The following is a 23509-nucleotide window of genomic DNA, read 5'->3' on the forward strand; positions in this document are numbered from 1 at the left end:
GAGCAGAAGGAAGGAACACCAGGGATGCCGAATACTGGGCATATAATAGGTGACCAACCAAAACATGAATCGGGGAATATTCCCAAGACACTCATCATCCAAAAGAGGGCTAAAAGCAAACTCGATTACGGGATGGATATTCGATTCCAAAAAGGGATACAAATCTTACTCAACTGGGGAAGAACAAAAGGCTTCGACCAAAGAGTGCATGAGATATATTATCTATTACCATCAGAACATAGATAATATACTCGCATGGAAGATTATCCACAACCGGTTACTGGGTTAATAAAGGATAGATCGACCGACAAAGAAAGGCATCGGGATATCGAAACTACGTATATAATGATGACCATTCAAGGGGAGCAACAACCATTACTGGCAATCGGTATATGAAAGATGACTTGCTGGGGATAAACTACTTGATCAGAGCAATCATCCAAGAGATATATCACCGGGGTGAAGGATTTATCAATACCGAATATTGGATAATGATAACCGTCAAGGAGGGGATTACATCTACCGGATACTGGGTAGAAAACCACGGAAAAGTAACCGTCATCGATTAGGATGAAAAAGAGGTTAACTCTGCAAGGGGATGAAATAGGGTTTACAACTACCGGTATAAGGGTAGAAAACCACATAATCCGTCGGGGATAAGATGAATGATTACTGATTACTGAGCAATCATTCATTTATACCACAAGGAAGCGCAGGAAACAATCACAATGAAGCCAATCTAGGATCAAACTAAAGAGGCAAGCTGAATCAAGACTCGTCCCAGTGAGGATATAACTCAATGGGGACTCTCATCCCAATATATGTGTTGGGAGGAAACAGAAATAATCATCATCCACGAGGATATAACTCGGTGGGGAATATAGGAGGAAAGATAAACACTTTTTGCTTAAGGAGCTGACTCTATATGGGGGAGTTCAGACACCGACATCTGCTTGGGGAAATGTATTATCAACTAGCAGGGGATCGCAAACAAAGATATATGGCAAAGAATGCGATATGAATATCTGAATGTCTGAAAATTATGCACACATGCGTAGTTTATGTATGATGAATGCTGACAACTAGGCATTTCTAACACCAACAAGTCCAGCGGATAAGTACACAAACATCTGGTACTACATCTCAAAGGGAGAAAGCCAGGATAACAAGGATCTCTTCAGGGGAGGAGCGTCAGTTGTTCCTACTGGGGGCGAAGCCATTGCACAGATGGACTCCGACATAGGGGCCACTCAACTGGGAAATTATCCAAAGGGTCATCAAATACCGTATTACCAAAGAGATCACATATGCTGAGGAGGAAAGGTCACCATCCTGCTGAAGGGAGGAGAGATGAACATCTTACCAAACACCCCGTTCGTTAGAAAAACCACAAAAGTCTCCGGAGGAAGAGGATACAAGCATGCCTGGGATGTTAACAAATGTCCTACCCTGTTGGGGATCATACCATCTTTGGGAGAGCACTGAAGATCTCTTGAGTATCCTTATGTCATTGTGAATGTTCACTTTGTTTAAAAACAAAATTATGAAAAATTTGATTATTTAAAACAATGATATTTTTTCAATTAAAACATGCAAAACATTTGTTGAATAGAAACAAATAAGAGTGCAAATAAATGGATAAAGGCTCAAATTTATTTGATGGAATGGTAGTCTGCAAATGGCAAGACGCCATAGATCTTTACAAATTTGAGATTGGTGATGTATATTGGAAAAGGGCTACATTGAACATAATGGCCATTTCTCCACCAATTCTGAATCCGATGTATTTGAAGCTTTGGTTGATGATGAATGGGCGAGAATCTCTGACGGATAACAATTGTAGAACAAAGTCTTGTCAGGATGCAATTACTTGCCAAAACCCTATTTTTTGCCTATATTGCCCTAGGGTGAGGTACTCAATCTAGCGGGATACATATATTCATTTTTTCATGTCTTTAACTTTTTCCTGGATCGCCCTTTCGGGTTTTCAATCCACCGAGACGCTCATTTTTGCCTAAGCCGCCCTTTCGGGTTTTCAACTTAGCGAGCTATTATGTTTTTATTTTTTTTTAGGCGAAGTATTTCTTGACTGCATCTGAATTCACAGGACGAGTGAAATCCTCCCCATCCATAGTTGTAAGTATCAAAGCACCGCCTGAAAAGGCTCTCTTAACAACATATGGACCTTCATAGTTTGGAGTCCACTTGCCCCTGGAATCGGGCGCGAAAGACAAGACTTTCTTGAGCACAAGGTCACCTTCTCAGAACACACGAGGCTTGACCTTCTTATCAAAGGCTTTCTTTATTCTTTGTTGATATAATTGACCATGGCACATGGCAGTCAATCTCTTTTCTTCTAATAAATTCAGTTGGTCATAACGACTCTGAACCCATTCAGCATTAGTCAACTTGGCTTCCATCAAGACTCTCATTGATGGGATCTCCACCTCTACTGGGAGCACAGCCTCCATGCCATAAACGAGAGAGAAAGGGGTTGCCCATGTTGAAGTGCGGACAGATGTACGATATCCATGCAAAGCAAACGGCAGCATCTCATGCCAATCTTTATACGTGACAACCATCTTCTGGATAATCTTCTTGATATTCTTATTAGCAGGTTCAACAGCCCCATTCATCTTGGGTCTGTAAGGGCAAGAATTATGATGCGCAATCTTAAACTCACTATACAACTCTTTCATCATCTTGTTGTTCAAGTTAGATCCATTATCAGTAATGATCTTATCTGGCACACCATATCGGCATATGAGTTGATTCTTGATAAACTTCACAACCACCTTCCTGGTCACATTAGCATATGATGCTGCTTCAACCCACTTAGTGAAGTAATCAATTGCTACGAGAATAAATATGTGTCCATTGGATGCTTTCGGCTCTATCATGCCAATCATGTCAATTCCCCACATGGAGAAAGGCCATGATGATGAAATCACATTCAGAAGTGTCGGGGGAATATGAATCTTATCCGCATAAATCTGACACTTATGGCATTTCTTCACATATTTGCAACAGTCAGACTCCATTGTCAGCCAATAGTAGCTTGCTCTCAACATCTTTCTAGCCATGGCATGTCCATTGGAATGAGTACCAAATGAACCCTCATGGACCTTAGTCATCAACAGGTCTGCTTCGTGTCTATCCACGCATCTGAGCAGCACCATGTCAAAATTTCTCTTATAAAGCACATCACCATTGAGGTAGAAACTTCCTAATAATCTCCTCAGAGTCTTCCTATCTTTCACAGATGCCCCAGGTGGGTAAATTTGGTTCTGAAGGAAACACTTGATGTCATAGTACCATGGCTTATCATCTTCCACTTCTTCAACTGCAAATACATGAGTTGGTCTGTCCAAGCGCATCATAGTGATATTAGGAACTTCATTCCAAAGTCTTACCACAATCATCGAAGCAAGTGTAGCGAGAGCGTCTTCCATCCGATTCTGATCTCGAGGAATATGATGGAAGTCAATCTCAGTCAAGAATGTTGAAATCCTCCTCACATAATCCCTATATGGAATGAGGCCAGGCTGATTCGTTTCCCATTCACCCTTAATCTGATTAACAACGAGGGCCGAATCACCATATACATCAAGATGTTTGATCCTAAGATCAATGCACTCCTCCAATCCCATAATACAGGCTTCATACTCAGCCATATTATTCGTGCATTTGAAAGTTAGCCTTGCTGTAAAAGGAAAATGTGTGCCATGAGGAGTAATAATTACTGCCCCAATACCATTTCCATATTGATTTACAGCGCCATCAAATACCATGCTCCATCTAGAACCTGGTTCTGGCCCTTCATCAAGTGTAGGCTCATCACAATCTTTCATTTTCAAATACAGAATCTCCTCATCTGGGAAGTCATACTGAACTGACTGATAATCCTCAATCGGATGATGTGCCAGGTGATCAGCCAAGATACTACCTTTAATAGCCTTTTGAGCTTGATACTCTATATCATACTCAGATAACAACATCTGCCAACGGGCAATCCTCCCTGTTAAAGCAGGCTTCTCGAAGATATACTTGATTGGATCCATTCTGGATATCAACCAAGTCGTATGATTTATCATATACTGGCGTAAACGCTTAGCGGCCCAAGCCAAAGCATAGCATGTCTTCTCAAGCATTGAGTATCGAGACTCACAATCAGTGAACTTCTTGCTCAAGTAGTAAATAGCATACTCTTTTTTTCCTGATTTGTCTTGCTGACCAAGGACACAACCCATTGAGTCTTCAAGAACAGTCAGATACATAATCAATGGTCTTCCTTCCACGGGCGGAGACAGGATCAGAGGCTCAGACAGATACTTTTTAATACTGTCAAAAGCTTTTTGGCAATCCTCGGTCCAATCATGAGACTGATCTTTCCGGAGGAGCTTCAATATCGGTGCACATGTGGCAGTCATGTGGGATATGAATCTGGAAATGTAATTCAAGCGGCCAAGAAAACCTCGGACTTGCTTCTCAGTTCTGGGTGTAGGCATCTCTTGTATTGCTTTGACCTTTGCAGGATCAACCTCAATACCTCTTTCACTAACAATAAATCCCAATAACTTGCCGGAGCGGACTCAAAACGTACACTTGTTCGGATTCAGACGAAGTTGATACTTTCTCAAACGCTGAAAAAGCTTCAACAGGTGCTCTACATGTTCAACTTCCGTTCTTGACTTAGCGATCATATCATCAACATACACCTCAATCTCCTTGTGCATCATATCATGAAACAAGGTAGTCATAGCTCGTTGATACGTGGCTCCGGCGTTCTTCAAACCGAAGGGCATCACTCGATAACAGAATGTTCCCCAAGGTGTGATGAATGTTGTCTTCTCCATATCCTCGGGTGCCATCTTAATCTGATTATATCCGGAAAATCCATCCATAAATGAGAAGACATTGAATTTAGCTATATTATCTACCAACATATCAATGTGTGGTAGAGGGAAATCATCTTTCGGACTAGCTTTATTCAAGCCTCTATAGTCCACGCACATTCGGACTTTTCCATCTTTCTTAGGCACGGGCACAATATTGGCCACCCATTGAGGATATGTAGAAGTCACCAGAAACCCCGCATCAATTTGCTTCTGATCTTCCTCTTTGATCTTTACTGCCATATCAGGATGAGTTCTTTTGAGCTTCTACTTCACAGGCACGCACTCAGGCTTTAAAGGTAGGAAATGTTGCACAATATCAGTATCTAGACCAGGCATGTCTTCATATGACCAGGCAAAGACGTCAACATATTCTCGTAGCAGCTCAATCAACCCCTTCTTAACAGACTCTTCCAGGAGTGCCCCAATCTTCACTTCTCGCACACAATCCTCAGACCCCAAGTTGACTGTTTCTAGATTCTCAAGATGCGGCTGAATGATCTTCTCTTCATGCTCAAGTAGACGGGTAATCTCGTCAGGAATCTCTTCGACATCATCTTCTTCCGCCTCAAATACAGGGAATTCAAAGTTGGGTGTAGGATCATTATGTTCAATGGGTTTGATCAACCTGCATAATGTTTTTTGGATATAAAGAGCTTTTAGAATTCAAACAAGGCAAATCATTATGCAGATGAAAAGATTGATTTTATTCTATTTTTGAGGTTTTATGTGATCACCAATCTCATGCAAAAAGCGAAAAGGGAAAATAATTGGAAAAACAAACATTTAACATGAATCTATTGAATGAAAATATCATTGTATTTATGCGCCAACAATGTCATCACTCCTCCCTTTGGCATGGGAGAAGGGTTTTTAAACACAATGAACATTACTTTGACTTATGGATGACTATCGGAATATCCACAACAACCCAATTATTGCAGATCCCTCTAGGGATGACGAAATTGCCAGAATCCTCTTCGTCCTCTTCCAAGATGGAAGCAGCCTTCTCGTCTTGACTGGTGTGGATGAAACCTTCACTCTTGAACAGCCCTTGCGTATTGGAAACCCCAGAAGAAAAACCTATGCCATCCCGGGACTTGTTGTCTTTTAACTCAATCATTTGCCCCAAACCAGCAGTTGCGCCATGCTCAATGGCCAACTTTGCATCTTTGTAGGAAGCAAATGAAGAAGTTCCCTTCTTAATAGGCTCAGCAATAGATAAAGCTTGGAACGGAGTTCCAACTTCATCCTCAGCATCTATATAAGAGAAGGAAGACAAATGGCTAACAAGGAGAGCCTTTTCTCCCCCTACCACCACCAGCTTCTTATTCTTTACAAATTTCAATTTCTGGTTTAGGGTGGATGTCACGGCGCCTGCCCCGTGAATCCATGGTCTGCCCAAAAGACAGCTATACGATGGGTGAATATCCATAACCTGGAAGGTAATCTGGAAATCACTTGGTCCAATTTTAACTGGGAGATCAACCTCGCCAATCACAGTTTTGCGAGACCCATCGAAAGCCTTCATAACTACTCCACTCTGCCTCATGAGAGGCCCTTGATATGACAGCTTCACAAGAGTGGATTTCGGCAATACGTTTAATGATGACCCAGTGTCCACAAGAACATTGGACATGGTGTCATCTTTGTAACCCATAGATATGTGTAATGCCAAGTTGTGATCTCTTCCCTCCTCGGGGAGATCAGAGTCACAAAAACTCAAGTTGTTACAAGCGGTAATGTTTGCAACAATGCTATCATATTGTTCTATTATGACATCGTGATCCACGTACGCCACATCCAACACATTCTGCAGAGCTTCTTGGTGTGGTTCTGAATTCAAAAGCAATGATAACACAGATATTTTGAATGGCGTTTGTAGAAGCTGGTCTACAACGTTGTACTCGCTCCTTTTGATGAGCCTCAGCATCTCATCACAATCTTCTTTCATATTGCCACTCGGGTCAGCCGAAGCAGGAGTTCTTAACGTAGAGGAGGGCTTAACAACAAGTGCCGGATTCGGAGTGCTCACAGCATTCCCAATCGGGCGCTCAACAAAATCAGCATCAGCACTTCCTTGAGCATCAACTTGAGGCTTTGACGGTGCTGAAAATACACGACCGTTGCGGGTCAAACCACTGACATCAGCAATGTTAACAACAGACGAAGAGGGCAAGGGCACCTCTTTCCCACTTTCTATTGCTACAGCATTGTAGCGATAGGGAACCGCTTTCTCAGAGGAGTACGGTACAGGTCCGGCAGGCTTGATAGTCAGTACTGGAGAAACCTTCTACTTGTTACCATCATACTTGATGACAACAGGCTCAGGTATCCGGAATACCAGGGAAATTACATTGACTTCGAGCTCATCTTCGTCAACATTTCTATTTTGAAGGATCTCAATGACTCCTTCGTCCAACATCTCTTGCACATCTTTGCGCACCTGGCGACATCCTCTCTGATTGACAGAACAGACTCTGCATCTATCATGGTCATGCTCATAATGGATATAGTCACACAATAATCTATGCATCTCAACCAGCGATTGTCGGATATGACTGACATATTTAACCTTGTACTTGCCAGGGCAGCCCTGGACCATATTGACAGACTTCCCATGCTCAGGCAATGGGTTCTTCTTTACATTCGGACATACGTCCTCGAAAAACAGAATCCCACTTCTCACAAGGTCTTGCACCTTGGTCTTCAGGGGATAACAGGTCTCTACGTCGTGTCCGGGAGCACCGGAATGATACACACAATGAAGCTCAGGCTTGTACCACCATTGGGGGTTAGTAGGTACAGCGGGAGGATCTCGCGGAGTGATCAACTTTCTATCGATCAGCGATGGATAGAGTTCGGCATAAGTCATCGGAATTGGATCAAAGGTGACCCTCTTCCTCTCATAGCTGGTGCTGGCACTGTTGTTATTTTGAGGCCGATAGGCCTGCTGTTGTGGACGCTGTTATTGTTGATATTGTTGAGTTTGCGGTTGCTGATAGTGTTGAGCTTCCCTGAAAACAGGTGCTATATGAGCCACCTGATGTTGATTATTGATCGGGCGAGCAATCTTCCTCTTCACAGAGGGTCTTCTTTTGACATGGGAAGACACGGCATGTGCCTCTCCCTCCTTCTTCTTTGCAAAGCTTCCATATCTCTTTGCCGAAGAGCCTTCGTCTCGAGTTAAGCGTCCTTCACGGACCCCTTCTTCCAGTCTCATCCCGATGTTCACCATCTCGGTGAAGTCTGAGGGAGCACTTGCTATCATCCTCTCGTTGTAAAACGAGCTCAAGGTCTTCAAGAAGATCTTGGTCATTTCTTTCTCCTCAAGGGGAGGCATTATCTGAGCTGCCAATTCGCGCCACCTTTGGGCGTACTCTTTGAAGGTCTCTTTCTCTTTCTAGGACATCTCCCTCAACTGGTCCCTATCAGGAGCCATATCCACATTGTATTTATATTGCTTGACGAAGGCCTCGCCAAGGTCGTTGAAAGATCGGATGTTCGAACTCTCCAAACCCATGTACCACCAGAGAGCGGCACCAGACAGACTGTCCTGGAAATAATGGATGAGCAGTTGGTCATTATCAGTCTGCGTTGACATCTTGCGAGCATACATCACAAGATGGCTGAGTGGGCATGTGTTTCCCTTATACTTCTCAAAGTCATGCACTTTGAATTTAATAGGGATCTTCACGTTGGGCACAAGGCACAACTCAGCAGCACTTTTTCCAAAGAGGTCTTTCCCCCTCAAAGTTTTCAGTTCCTTGCGAAGCTCAAGGAATTGGTCCTTCATATCATCCATCTTTTCATAAACGTCTGGGCCCTCAGATGGCTCAGAGTGGTAAATGGTATCTTCGACCCTTGGTAATGTGTGCACAACGGGAGGTGGCACTGAAAGGACCAGGCTAGATGCCGGCAGGGAAGCAAGAGTAGGGGCGAAACCTTCTGGTACAAAGTTGGGGGGCATTCCCCACGGGAACCCGGCTGGCATAGATGGTGCGAGGTGAGCCGTTGCAGCAGGCACAGTAGAAGTCACGATCTCAGAAATGACCGTCCTCTGGGGAGGAGTTGAGGGCGTTGGAGAAGATTGGCTCTGAGCGGCCAAGAATGAATCCATCAAGGTAGTCAACCTGGCTACTTCCTCCTTCAGCTCGCGGTTTTCTTGTTCTAGATGATCCATCACTCTTGAAGAATTGGCTCTGGTGTAGTACCGGTGAGTCAGCTTGTCTTTGAAATAAATGAAGAACACAGAGTCAGACCATAGGACAAGAAGCCTGGAGCAAAACCTGCTTATGCACATGATGCATGCAATGCTTGTGCATATGATTTATTTTTTATTTCAGAGGAACTTTAGAGTTATACTTGCAAATTTTGGGAAATATTACATTCTTATCACATATGAGAACATCTTATCAATAATATCTGGGAAATATTTTTACACCAAAGAAGTACAGCATTGGTAACCAAATACAATGGAAAAGGAAAATGATCATCCTATGGATCCCTAGAAACAATCATCTAAAGCTCGGGGTATGGGAAGATAAGACGCACGAAGCCTCTTCACCTCCTCCTCATAGGCTGCCTCCATATCTACTTTCTCTTTGGCGAGTCGATCGTACTTCCTCTTCCAGAACTTGGAAGACTGAGGAAGTAGAGAAGTCCATGCATCATTAGGATCATCAATAACCTGATGCTCGAGGAACTCGATCAAAGCATCCTTTTCCTTAATAAGTTGAAGCAACTCTTCTCGTTCACAGACCCAGGCACGTGAACAGTCTTCGTCTCTCAACTCCTCTACTCCTTGGTCAGGGAGGGTTGAAGGCCCAGCCATAACCAAAGGTGTAGGTCTTGGATACTCGTACGGCATGAGATACTCAGACGCTCTCTTCCTAACCCAAGCAGTGTAAGGTTCCAAAGCGACAAAGTTCTTAGGACCCAACTCATTCCTTCCTTTTCTATGAATCTTGCGCCAAGCGCGGACCATCCTAGCTTTCAAGCCTTGGGGATCTTTACCCTCCTGAAAGAACACACCCTCTAACAGAATGTTATTGGGTTTATCCTTTAGGGGGAACCCAAGCTGACGACGTGCCAAAACAGGGTTGTAGTTAATCCCACCACGTGTACCAAGAAGACGTACATTGGAGAATTCACCACAAGAGTCGATAATCTTCACACCATCATACACACGGTTGTACCAAGAGATATCATCATTAGTGAGAGACATAAGTCTCGTGGACCACCGTAGACATCCCTTGTTCTCTTTGAAGGCGATCGTCTGTGGTAAGTGAGAAATAAACCACTTATACAACAGAGGCAAACAGCACACAATGGCACCACCACCCTTTGCATTCCTCATGTGCAAAGAGAAATAAGCATCACCCAACAGAGTCGGAACGGGATTAAGAGTAGAGAAATGTTGGTGTAAGCCCTAGAGGCCAATACTTTTGGTACTTGTATCGAATTATTTATTAATAATAAAAGGCATTTTCTTTATTATGGTTGATTAATAAAGTCCCTAGAATAGATAGTCCGTTTAATGTATTAAGTGTGACTTAATCATGAGAACACATTAAACATAAGGGCATTGTTCTTAAAGTATCTGTAGTCGAGCTTTAATGTGAAGTGGGATAACATTAAAGCATTAAGACTATTATGTTTGTAGACTGATGATCATATCTCATGGATCATGGATAAAGAGTTATCAAGTCTTAAACATAGGTATGAATATTAGGAGTAATATTTATACTGGATTGACCCGCTATGAGAATACTATATAGAAAGTTATGCAAAGTGTCATAAGTTATTCTCATGGTGATAATAGTGTATACCACTCTTCGACCTGAAACCACTATGGATCCTAGATGTAGAGTCGAGTGCTTTATTGTTGATCCAACGTTGTCCGTAACTGGATAACCATAAAGACAGTTGATGGGTACTCCACGAAGCATGCTGAGGGACATGAGTGTCCTAGATGGAATTTGTCAATCCTGCGTAACAGGATAAATGTCTATGGGCCCAATATTGAACTGGACAAGGGTGACACGGTCTATACCTTGTGTTCAATATAGACATAAGGGCAAAGGTGTAATTATACACATAATTATTATCACAGGAGGTTTTGTCAGATCACATGACATTTTCGTGACTTGGGTAGCAGTGATGTGTTGCTAGATACCACTCACTATTTATTATGTTAAATGCGTGATTTAATATAATTGTCAACGCTGCGAAAACCTATAGGGTCACACACAAAGGACGGATTGATGAGAAATAGAGTAACTAAGGAACACCGTAAGGTACGGTGCACTTAAGTGGAAACGAAATATGGTAAGGTACCAAATACTTAAGTGATTTTGGCATATTATGAGATATGGGCAAAATACACTTAAGTGGGCTTTTTAGCTTGAAGCCCACACAAGTGGTTCTATAAATAGAACCCCTTGGGTAGAAGCATTTTCACTCCACTCATACTGAAATTCAAGTAGAGACTTGGAATTTTGTTTCCCTCTTTCTCTCACTCAAAGCCTTCATTCTTAACAGCTAGCACTGCGATTGAAGGAATCCGTTCGTGTGGACTGAGTAGAGACGTTGTCATCGTTCAACGTTCGTGATCGCCTCGTGTATCTGTATCAAAGGTTTTGATCATTATCAGAGATCTGCACCAAAGGTTTGAATCGCCACAAGAGGTAACGATTCTATCACTGATCATGCCCATTCGTAAGGATCACTAAATGGAGAAATTTTTAAATTCCGCTGCGCCTTGGATGGCTCTTCTCCAACAAGAAAATCCTAATAGCGTTCACATCCACAAACTTGTCGATGTTGGGGAATAACACTAACCCATAGATGATAAGTACAAATATGGCTTCAAAGGCGTCCTCACTCATGGCCTTCCCATACATAATAGCTTGAGTAACGAGGAACTCAGAAGGGAGACCTTGAATTCCACCTTTGGTAGTCATATGAGCACCAACCAGAGATTCATCTATATGCAACATATCAGCTATCTCTCAAGAAGTAGGAATACTCTCCAAGCCACTGAACGGAAACTGGTCTAGAATAGGTATACCACAAGATAGGCGTACTCCTCAAGCGTAGGCAAAAGCTGAAAATCCGGGAACGTGAAGCAACGGTACAATGGATCATAAAAATGCACCAATACACTCATCAATCCTTCATCCACCTGAGTAGTCAGAAGATGAAGAAGCTTCCCAAAATGAGCCTTGAAACCCAAGGGATCTAGTACATAGGATGTCAGATTCCTTAACTCTTTCAAATCTGGTTGTCTGAAGCTGTACTTCTTTGTATTCCTTCTTTGTCTTTCCATGTCTGAAAATTTGCAAATAGACCTCTTAAGTTCCTTGAAAATTTTCTTCATTATTGATGATATGGATGCAAATGGGTGCATGAATGCATGAATGCAACAATCACACTCAAGGATCAAGCAAAGCACACCAAACAAAGGTCATGGGATGGATCATGTTACCCTTAATATCAATCATCCATTTTGGTGGATTGTGGTTTACACCTTATCAACACCCAAGTTCCATTGATATTAAGGATACATGAACGGATCAACCACGAATCAAGGGTTTGTTGCGAGTCACGAGCATGGAGTTTCGGTTAAGAACCACCCAAAGGGAGTGTACTAGGGTTTAAACCTGCCAAACATGTTCTACAAGAGGTTCCTATAGTCATCATCCCATCTTTCGGATATTATCGGATAGACGACTACTCGAATTCCAAAAATATTCTCAAGAGAGACTCTTATGAGTGTAGTATCACGTAACAATCGTATCAAATCTTACATTTGAACGACTTTCGCACTACATCCTAAGAATAGGCCAAGATGGGCTTGGTAAACTAAGGTCCTTGGCTTCTAAAATCTATATTGGAAAGAGTAATGTTTAACCACAACTACTTGTGTGACATTATTGATCCCAACATGACCTCCACCAAGTGAATGGGCTTGCAAGTCAACTTGCTAAGGAATAACTCCACACAAGTCAACAAGACTATGCCATTCTCCTATCTTAAGTGCACTCGAGTTTGGGTATAGAACTCATCTCACAAAGATCACCAAGCATACAAGGAATTAATATTCAAGGAATTCAATCATTACATTCAATAGAGTAATCCCAAATTGCACAAAAATATGTCACAAAACAAAATAATACAATACAATACAACAAATATGAGAAGTAGGCAAAACCCACCAGACAAATAGTCCCCAGCAGAGTCGCCACTTTTCTGTAGCGGGGTATTCGTTACTATTAGAGATATTGACTAAATCCAAGGTAAATCATACAAGTCGAGTCGCCACCGCACTTCTATTTATCCAAAGCAATGGTTAGAAAGCGAACAAAAACCTAAAAAGTTTTATCAAATCAAAAACTAGTAAAAGAGAGTCAGATATCTGGGTAGGGGGGTTGGTTATGCAATGGGAAGGTGTTAGGCACCCAAAACATCCTAGGTACTCCTAGGGAGCCCTTTTCACATTTGTTGTAAGGTTGTTATTTTGTAAAAAAAATATTTGTGCAAACATGATTGAAGAGATGAGAAGAGAATATACAAGTTTTTTACATTTGTGTTTGGATGGATAAACCCATTGCCTACGTACCATCTTAAAAAAGATTAGGATCAAAACCTCGTAGTTCGGGGTAAAAATCTCAAAATGATTGAGTGGATTGATTGGTCCAAAAGCCTTAAGGTCTTTTGTTATCCAAGGGAGAAAACTCAACCTAAAACCACAAATTCACCATGTGAGGATAGCTTCAACATGCTAGTGAGGGGTTAACCCTATAATAAGCATGGAAGACTCATTGTCCATCACTAAGGATATAGGTGAGTATTACATCTATCACAAGGATAACTCAAACCTAATAGCTAAAGGTTATGAAAAAGTTTTGATTAAGAGAGTGGCCATTGAAACCACAAAAGACATTTGAATGAGTTATGTTTACCAATGGAAAGTATGTACAAAATATGGTCAAAGTTGACTTAGAGATTCAATTCAAAATGAGTATTAAGAAAAGAGAGTTTGAAAATCAAAAGCATAAGGCTTAGGTTTCTAATGTTGAAAATAAGTATTAAATGTTTTCACAAAAGCTTTGGCTTGGGTTAGAGTGGAGGGAAGAAGAAGAATGGCTAAGATCCTAAGCAATGCAAAAGGTGAGGGATAAGAAACAAAACCACAAAAAGGAGTTCCTCTCTTGAGATCATATGGATGATCCAAGTAGCTCCCATCCTTTGGAATAAGCAATCACATAAGCATAAACTCAAGCAATCAATAATCAAATGAACTCTTGGAAGGTTCCTCAATGTCTTGAATCTCTCTCTCTCTTAGGAGCTCATGGTAATGGTTCCTCAATTTGGCTCAAGTGGAAATCCCTAGCAAAAAGAAACACACACATCAAAAGGTTCTATTAACAATCAAATAATGGACAAGAGGGAGTTTAGAATATGGTCCTTTCAATGTTCATCTTCAAGCTTTAAGCATTCTAAAGGCATGAGGCCTAGTTGCTCTTTGAAATTTAAGCATTCTAAAGGCATGAGGCCTAGTTGCTCTTCAAACTCCATTAGCTTGGGTAAAGTCCTAAGATCTAAGTCCATTTTGTCCAATTCTTTGCATTTGGTTCACAACAAACATACAAACACAAGCACAGAAGATATATAGACAATTATATGCTCAAGTGAGCAAACGGCAAATGGCATTAGCATAAACATGTGCTCAAGTGAGCAAAAGAAAAAGCAAATGGATAATATACAAGAATAATAAATTGCATAAAAGTAAAGTGCAAAAAGTAAATGTTAATGGTTAATGATTAGTGTTAGTAGTTAGTGTGCCATAAGGCAAATTTAACGCTATGTTAAGCAATCGTAATTGGACTTATGTAGAAGTCACAACTATCTGAGGCCGGTTAATAATAATGTAGGCAACAACACAAGTTAGAAGTCTTGATTAGTGAACCAAGTTCCAACAAGTTGCCATGCCAAAAAAGAAAAAGAGAATTGATCTTGTATTGGTTTAAGTCCTATGCATGTTTAGGAAACAACCTATCCTTAATGCAAAGCCATTCACTTGATCAATTGATCAAGATGAATTAGATTTGAATCAAGGAAGATTAAGTCTCCCTAATCAATGTTAACTTATCAACCTTGAACTCATTGATCAAAAGGAAAGAAGAAGAAGAAGGAGATGAATAATGGATAATGGAAAAAGAAAGAATAAAGTGCATTAAGATGAAATAAAATGTACCAATCCATGTGTGTTGACCAAATGACATTGAGAGTCAAAGTCAAATAATGAGAAACCAGAAATGAGATGAAGATTGGAGGTCAAACAATAAGCAAAATATTTTTGGCATTTTTAATACTAAAATAAACTTGAATTAAAAATAAAAGAAAGGTCAAACTTCAAAATCACTTCAAATCAACCTTGAAAGATCTAAGTGATTTATCCCAAGTTCAACAAGGTCAAACAAAGTTTGATAAAAAAATTCAGCATTTTTAAAAGTCAGAAACTATTTTTAATCAATTAAAAATGAATAAAAATAACCTAATTGAACTAAAATTTCAAATAAATCTCAAATCAATTAAAAAATTGATGAGAATATTTTTCATAGATCCATCATCATTCAAATAGGTTAGGAAAATATTTTTGTATTTTTTGAATATCAAAAACTATTTAAAATGAATTAAAAATAACCAGAAAAGAGAAAATTCACAAAAAATATCAAATGAAAAAATAAAAAATATTAAAAATCAGAATTAGAAACTAGAAATTATTTGGAGAAGAATGCAATTGGTGCCATATTTTTTGGAATTAAAATGAAGAAGATTGAATTTTTGAAAATAATGGAAATAAAAGAAATTAAATCAGAAAATAGGAAAATAAAAAAAAAGGAGCGTTTGATCAAGCCTCATTAATTGACGTGGCTGATCAAACGCTCTAGAAGCGCGCGCTCATTGTACGTCCAAGTCAATGCGTCACACAAACATTAAAACAAAGTCATAACATTGGACAGTGGAGATTAAATCTGGAGATCAGATCCAAGGGCTCACGATGCATCTGGCAAAGGGACGGTGACCGGAGCCACTGTCTTCTCTGGTGAGCATGAAGATTCCGGCCAAAATTGCAGGTAATGAAAACTTAACCAAATGAAGCGATCCTCATATCATTGGAAAGCTGGGATGATGTACATCATCCCTGTACCATTGGTTTCTTCTCTAGATCCTCATAGAGAGAGAAATCAGAGAGAGAAAATCATGGTGTTCATACTGAACTTCATGGATTTCAACAATTGAGCACTCAAAATAATTGCCTCTATGAAGAGGACTTCAGCCAACACAATATCCAAGCAAATAGATCAAGAAATAGTGAGTTTCAAAGAAAAAACCAGTTGAAGAGAACCTTTGAATTATGGTGATCTGAGCTTGCTTCCTTTGGCTAAACAGAGCTTCAATGTATTATGAGAGAGAGGTCTAGGAACTTTAGATCTAGAAATTCAACCAGATTTAGTTGAATTTCAGATCTGAAAAATTTGAATGAAAGGTTTGGTTTTCAGTATAGCTGCATTTCAGGTTGATTCATGGATCATTTCAAGTGAAGCAAGCAAGTGTATTTATAGTGGAAGTTGATGCAAGGAGGTGGAAAATCTGTGTGCATGGCAAGAGGATATTCATCGCATGGACTTGCATGATCATGTAGAAGGCCCAAATCCAATGCCATATGCAATCTGAAGTATAATTGAGCTGAAATGGACGTGTAGTTGGCAATGCATAGGCTTGTGTAATGAGTTTCAACATGTTATGCACAATTATGCCTAAAACTTCTCCTCTTCGAAAATGCCATTTTCCAAATCCAAACATGAGCATGTGAGTAATGGTTGGAAAGGTCTTGGTGTAAGGTACAAATGTTATGTTGGGCAAAAATCCATTTGAAGTGTGGAAATTAGCGAATTTTGAGTTTAAAGTGTAAGGTGCAAAACATGCAAAGGTGAGGTTTCCAAATTTGGCCAATGTTCAAGCCCCTCTGTTTTGATGATGAAAACCTCAAATGAAAACGCCTTCAACACCAAAGTTGTATATCTTTTCAAGACAATCAAAATGGACTTAAATTTTGCATCATTTGGATTTTTGATAAAAGAGTTATGGGAACTTGAGGTTGGACTTTTTTGCCTTTCAATGCATTTGGTCCAAAGTGACCTATAATGTTTTGCATTATCACATGTATTTCCTTTGAGATTTTGAAATTTTTTTCAACATAACATTTGAATTAGACATCTTACGCTTTCCAATTCATTTGATCCCACCTCAAAATCATAAACAATGAATGAGTTATGTTCTTGGGAATATAACGCAAAATTAGGGTTTCAGTCAAAATGACCTATAATGTATTAGAATGGGAGATGACCTTCCAATCTTCAAAACAATTTTTGATGAACATGAAAGTTATTCATATTGTCCTTAAGAACATTTTTTCTTTTTGGATCATCTCCATTTGACCAACACATAAAACGTTAGGTCTCAGTACATTTCAAAATAATCAGATGAATTGACTGATCAACTTCTCAAGTCCATGACTCATATCTTGATGAATTGATGATTGAGGACACTCAAATAAGTTCAAATATGCCTGAAATTATGAGTTAAAGAACTTCCCTTGATTGTATTTGATCATGGGCTGAGGTTGCTTCAAGGGCAAGGCATTGTGGATGATCTGATGAACTAGGGTTTCCTTGGGGAACAAACCTCAAACCCTTTGACTTGCTTTGATCAAAATGATGAATTGAGATGCTAGGGAGGAATATTTGATGGATGAGAGTTTTGGGAACCATTACCATGCTTGCTTTCCTCTCCTCTTGGCTATATCTCTGCACAAAGGATCTCCTTGAAGCTTTTGATTTTGTGATTGCTCAAGCTACAAACAAGAAATGTTAGTGACATATTTTTGTGCTTTTGGTTAGTAAACAAAATAAGAAAAGCAATAATAAACAATTCAAGCATGCTTGGTGATCTCAAACCACTCACAAGAGGTCCCACCCAAAGGTAAAGGGAACCAAGATGCTTATGATCCTTGAGGCAATGCAATGTTATGATGCCATGAGGGATCTTAGGGACAAAATTAGGGTCTTACAATAGGTTTCTCACAACCGTACAACATCTTGAGCTCCAAAGCTATCTTCTTCACCCAAATAGTGTAAGCTTCCAAAGCTACACAATTGCATGGACTAAGCTCGGATCTTTATTTCCTGTGCATATTATGCCAAGCACGCACCATTATATTCTTCAAAATTTGGAGATCTTTACCCTCCTGCAAGAATAAACCCTCTAATTGGACGTTATTTGGCTTATCTCTCAAGGGGAACCCAAGTTGACGACGGGCCAATGCAGGGTTGTAGTTAATTTCTCTTTGCTTACCAATGAGAGACACGTTAGATAACTCACCACAATTGTCAATAATATCCAAGATACCCAATGCAAAATCATACCAAATAATATCATCATTAGTGAGAGACATAAGTCTATGCGACCACCGTAGACATTGTCCGTTCTCCAAGAAAATAGGCGTCTGAGGCAAGTGCGAAATAAACCACTTGTACATAAGAGGAACATAACACACAATAGTCCCACCACCTTTAGAATTCCTCAAATTCAAAGAGAAATACATGTCACCCAACAGAGTCGGAACAGGATTCCCAATCAAGAAGATTCTAATGGCGTTAACATCAACAAAACCGTTAATGTTAGGGAACAAAGCTAAACCATAGGTGAGAAATAAAAAGATGGATTCAAAATCATCCATGTTATCGGCTTGAGCAAAAACAGTAGCTCTATCAATGAGAAACTCAGAAGTCAGCCCAAGAATACCTCCTTTCTTCACCAAATGAGCATTAATCTCAGATTTCTTCATCTATGACATGAGATCTCATGATCTCCTCTAATCCACTTAAAGGTACCTTTTCATATACAGGTATACCCAAGATATGAGCATACTTCTCCAACATGGGCACAAGCTGATAGTCGGGAAAAGTGAAACACCGATATAGAGGGTCATATAACTGAACAAACACATTCAGAAGTCCTTCAACCACATCAGTAGATAATACAGACAAGAGCTTCCCATGACGTTGCTTAAAACCTAAGGGATCTAATACAAAGGATGATAACTTCCTTAACTCCTTCAAATCAGGACATCTGAAACTGTACTTCTTAGTGTTCCTTTGTCCACAATCCAAGGTCTAAAAATATTTGCAAACAAGATCTTAGTTTCCTTGAAATTTATTTTTCTGTGATGAATATTATGATGCGCATGGATGCATGAATGCAACAATCACACATAAGGGATCACACACAAACGAAGGTCAAGGGATGTATCAAGTCATCATCAAGATTAATCATCCATTTTGGTGGATTATGGCTTTCACCTTATCAACACCCAAGTTCCATTGATATTGACAAGACTTGATCGAATCAAGGTTTGTTGCGAGTCACGAGCAAGGAGTCGGGTTAAGAACCATCCCAAAGGAGTGTACTAAGGATAAAACCTATAGATCATGTTCTAAAAAGTTACCAGAGTCTTGATCCCATATATCAAATACTATACGTTAGGATGACTGACTCGTCAACCCATAGTATTGTCAAGAGAAACTCGTCTGAGTGTAGTATCGTGTAACAACTATTATCAAGTCTACACTTGAATAGTCTCCAAACTATGTCCTAAATAGGCCAATTAGGTTAAATGTTCTATGGTCTTCAACTTCTCGGACCCCCAAATTAGAGAAAGTAATGTCTATCACGACTTACTCGTGTGACATCAATAACTCCAAAGAGGTCTCCACAAAGTGGGGGATTTCATGTCAACTCTTTCAGGACTACTTCAAATTCAACATGACTATACCACCCTCTTATCTTAGATTGCACTCAAGTTCGGGTTAGAACTTATCTAACCACATAGAGATCACCAAACACAACAGAAAGAGTATATCACACAAACAATATATATAAACAAACATCAAATATACAAATATATACACATAAAAAAGTAGGCTAAACCCACTGAGGACTACTCCCCAACAGAGTCACCACTTAATTTCTGTAGCGGAAAATTCATGACCATCAAGCCATGGATAAACTTGACATCAATAAAACAAGAATCGCCACCGTGCTTTTATTGTTTCCAAAGGAAAAGGGAAAAGTATGAAAAAAACCCAAAGATGATAAGTTTTCAAATCAAAACTAATAAAATGTCAGAGATTACAGGTAAGGGGGTTGGTTACACAGAGGGAAGATGTTAGCATCCAAACTATCCTGGGTACTCATAGGGAGCCCTTTTTATGAGCAAGTGTTTTGGTCAAAATGATGTTTGATAAAATATAGAGTGAGGGGATGAGGAAATAATTCATTGATTATATTTTTGTGTTTGACAAGACCTTCGGTCTTATGCCTACGTGCCAACATAAAAATAAGGGATCAAAACCCCGTAGTTCATGGTAAAAATTTCAAAGAAATTAGTGAATTGTTTTTAACAATAGTTTAAATGAAAAGGCATAAAAGGCCAAATACTTGAGTGGGGTTGTTAGTTCTTTTGTTCTTTTTGAAATTAGAGTCAATATGGTTAAGTTCATTTACAAGTTTGATTTAAGGAAAGATTTGAAAATTCAATGGCATAAGGCCAAAGTTTCTAATCATTAAAACATGTCTAGGTTGAAAAACACAAAAAAATAATTTTTTTGAAAAGAGGGAGATATTTTGAAATTTAAGAAGTGGGAGGAGATGAAGGGATTATCCTAGACAAAAAAATAAAAGTTAAGAGTTGAAAAGATCTGACCAATGGGATGCAATCCAACAGACACGAATGTCATATAGAAACCCATTTTCCTTTAGACTTTGGCAAGCAACAAGCAATAAGCAATATCCAAAGCAAACCATATGAAGACCAATGCATCAAATAAAGATAGCTATAACCTCCAGGCCAGCACTCCCATAGTTAGCAACCTTCAAAGTATCAGATGAAATATTCCTTTGACAAACTTGCAGAAATAATCATTAGACATAAACAATAATAACAATATGACAATTAAGCATAGAGATAGAGTGACAGATGAATCAAAGGCACTCAAGTTCTTCCATCAGATGAAAGGCATGGTCAAGGACATCTCAGTCTCAGATAGTGGCATTGGCCAAGTCCTTTATCATAGGGAATGTTTCCTAATTCTAAGTCCAAAAGTTCAGATCAAGTCCAACAGTCCACCAAGATGCTTTTTAGGGTTTTTGTTGTTATTAGGTATTTTAAGTCCTAAGACCACAAACAAAAATAAAACAAGCAAACTATATATACAATCACAAGATATGGCTCCAGTGAGCAAAGTGAAAAGGACTGAAACATAAACAAGTTGCATAAAATGTAAATGGCAGATGAATGATAAAGGTACTAAAAATTTTAAATTGCATTAAGTAAATAATTTGAAAATAAAGCAACATTAATAAAGAGTTAGTCAAAAGTTAGTGAAGAGTTTTAATTGTTTAAGTCATTCTTTGGAGAATACTCAACCATTCATTCACAAGTATGAATCCATGATGTAGCGGGGTATTCGTTACCATTAGATATATTGACTAAATCCAAGGTAAACCATACAAGTCGAGTCACCACCGCAATTCTATTTATCCAAAGGAATGGTTAGAAAGCGAACAAAAACCTAAAAGTTTTATCGAATCAAAAACTAGTAAAAATGTCAGAGATCGGGGTAAGGGGGTTGGTTATGCAATGGGAAGGTTTTAAGCACCCAAAACATCCTAGGTACTCCTAGGGAGCCCTTTTCACATTTGTTGTAAGGTTGGTATTTTTGTTAAAATTTGTTTGTGCACACATGATTGAAGAGATGAGAAGAGAATATACAAGTTATTTACATTTTGTGTTTGGATGGATAAACCCATTGCCTACGTACCATCTTCAAAAAAGATTAGGATCAAAACCTTGTAGTTCGGGGTAAAAATCTCAAAATGAGTTGGTGAATTGATTGGTCCAAAAGCCTTAAGGTCTTTTGTTATCCAACGGAGAAAACTCAACCTAAAACCACAAATCCACCATGTAAGGATAGCTTCAACATGCTAGTGAGGGGTTAACCCTATAATAAGAATGGAAGACTCATTGTCCATCACTAAGGATATAGGTGAGTTTTACATCTACCTCAAGGATAACTCAAACCTAATAGCTAAAGGTTATGAAAAGTTTTGATTAAGAAAGTGGCCATTGAAACCACAAAAGTATTTGAATAAGTTATATTTACCAACGAAAAGTATTTACAAAATATGGTCAAAGTTGACTTAGGATTCAATTCAAAATAAGTGTTACGAAAAGAAGTTTGAAAATCAAAAGCATAAGGCTTAGGTTTCTAATGTTTGAAAAGAAGTGTTAAATGTTTTCACAAAAGTTTTGGCTTGGGTTAGAGTGGAGGGAAGAAGAAGAATAGCTAAGGTCCTAAACATACAAGAGATGAGGGATAAGAAACAAGACCACAAATGGAGTTCCTCTCTTGAGATCATATTGATGATCCAAGTAGCTCCCATCCTTTGGAATATGCAAGCAAAATAAGAGTAAGCTTAATCAATCAACAATCTCTTAGAAGATCCCCAATGGCTCTTGTATCTTTCACTTTGGATGAACATGGCAATGGTTCTTCAATTTTAGCTCACATAGGATCCCCCTAGCACAAAATCACACACATCAAAGAGTTCCATGAAGCAAATCAAGAATGGACAAGATTGAGTTTAGAGATTTGGTTCTTCTAATCCATCTTCAACATTAAGGTCCTTTTACTCCAATTTGCATAGGGAATGTCCTAGAAACTAAGTCAGAAACTATTTTAAATCAATTAAAAATGCATAAAAATAACCTAATTGAATTTAAATCTCAAATAAATCTCAAATCAATTAATAAATTGATGAGAATATTTTTCATAGATCTATCATCATTCAAAGTGGTTGGAAAAATATTTTTGTATTTTTTGGATATCAAAAACTATTTTAAATGAATTAAAAATAACCAGAAAATAGAAAATTACTAAAAAATATCAAATGACAAAATAAAAAAAATAAAAAAAATCATTTTTAGAAAGTAGAAATTAACAGGAGAAGAATGAAATTGGTCCCATAATTTTTGGACCAATAATGAGAGAGATATGAATTTTTAAAGTGAAATGGAATTAAAATAATAAAAGGAAAATAAAATCAGAAAATAGAAATAAGAAAAAAGCGTGAGACATTGGATGATCTTTCATTAATTGACGTGGATCATCACACGGCCTAGAAGCGCGCGTTCACCATACACCTTGGTCAACTGAAACACACCAAGCCTTTAAATGAGTCATAACAATGGACGTGTGTGATTGGATCAAGAAATAGAGATGGACGCTCCTGATTGAATCTGGGAACCAGACGGTGGCCAGCGCCACCGTCTTCTCCGGCCAAACTCCGACCACATCAAAAATTGCAGAAATTAAAATGGCAACCAAAATGCACGATCTAGGCATCATTAGAGGGCTGGGGTGATGTACATCACCCCTGTACCACTCAATTCCATTCAAGATCTCTAGATTGAGAGAAATCAG

The sequence above is a fragment of the Lathyrus oleraceus genome, chromosome 4, assembly GCF_024323335.1.
Source record: "Lathyrus oleraceus cultivar Zhongwan6 chromosome 4, CAAS_Psat_ZW6_1.0, whole genome shotgun sequence".
NCBI classification, from domain to species: domain Eukaryota; kingdom Viridiplantae; phylum Streptophyta; class Magnoliopsida; order Fabales; family Fabaceae; genus Lathyrus; species Lathyrus oleraceus.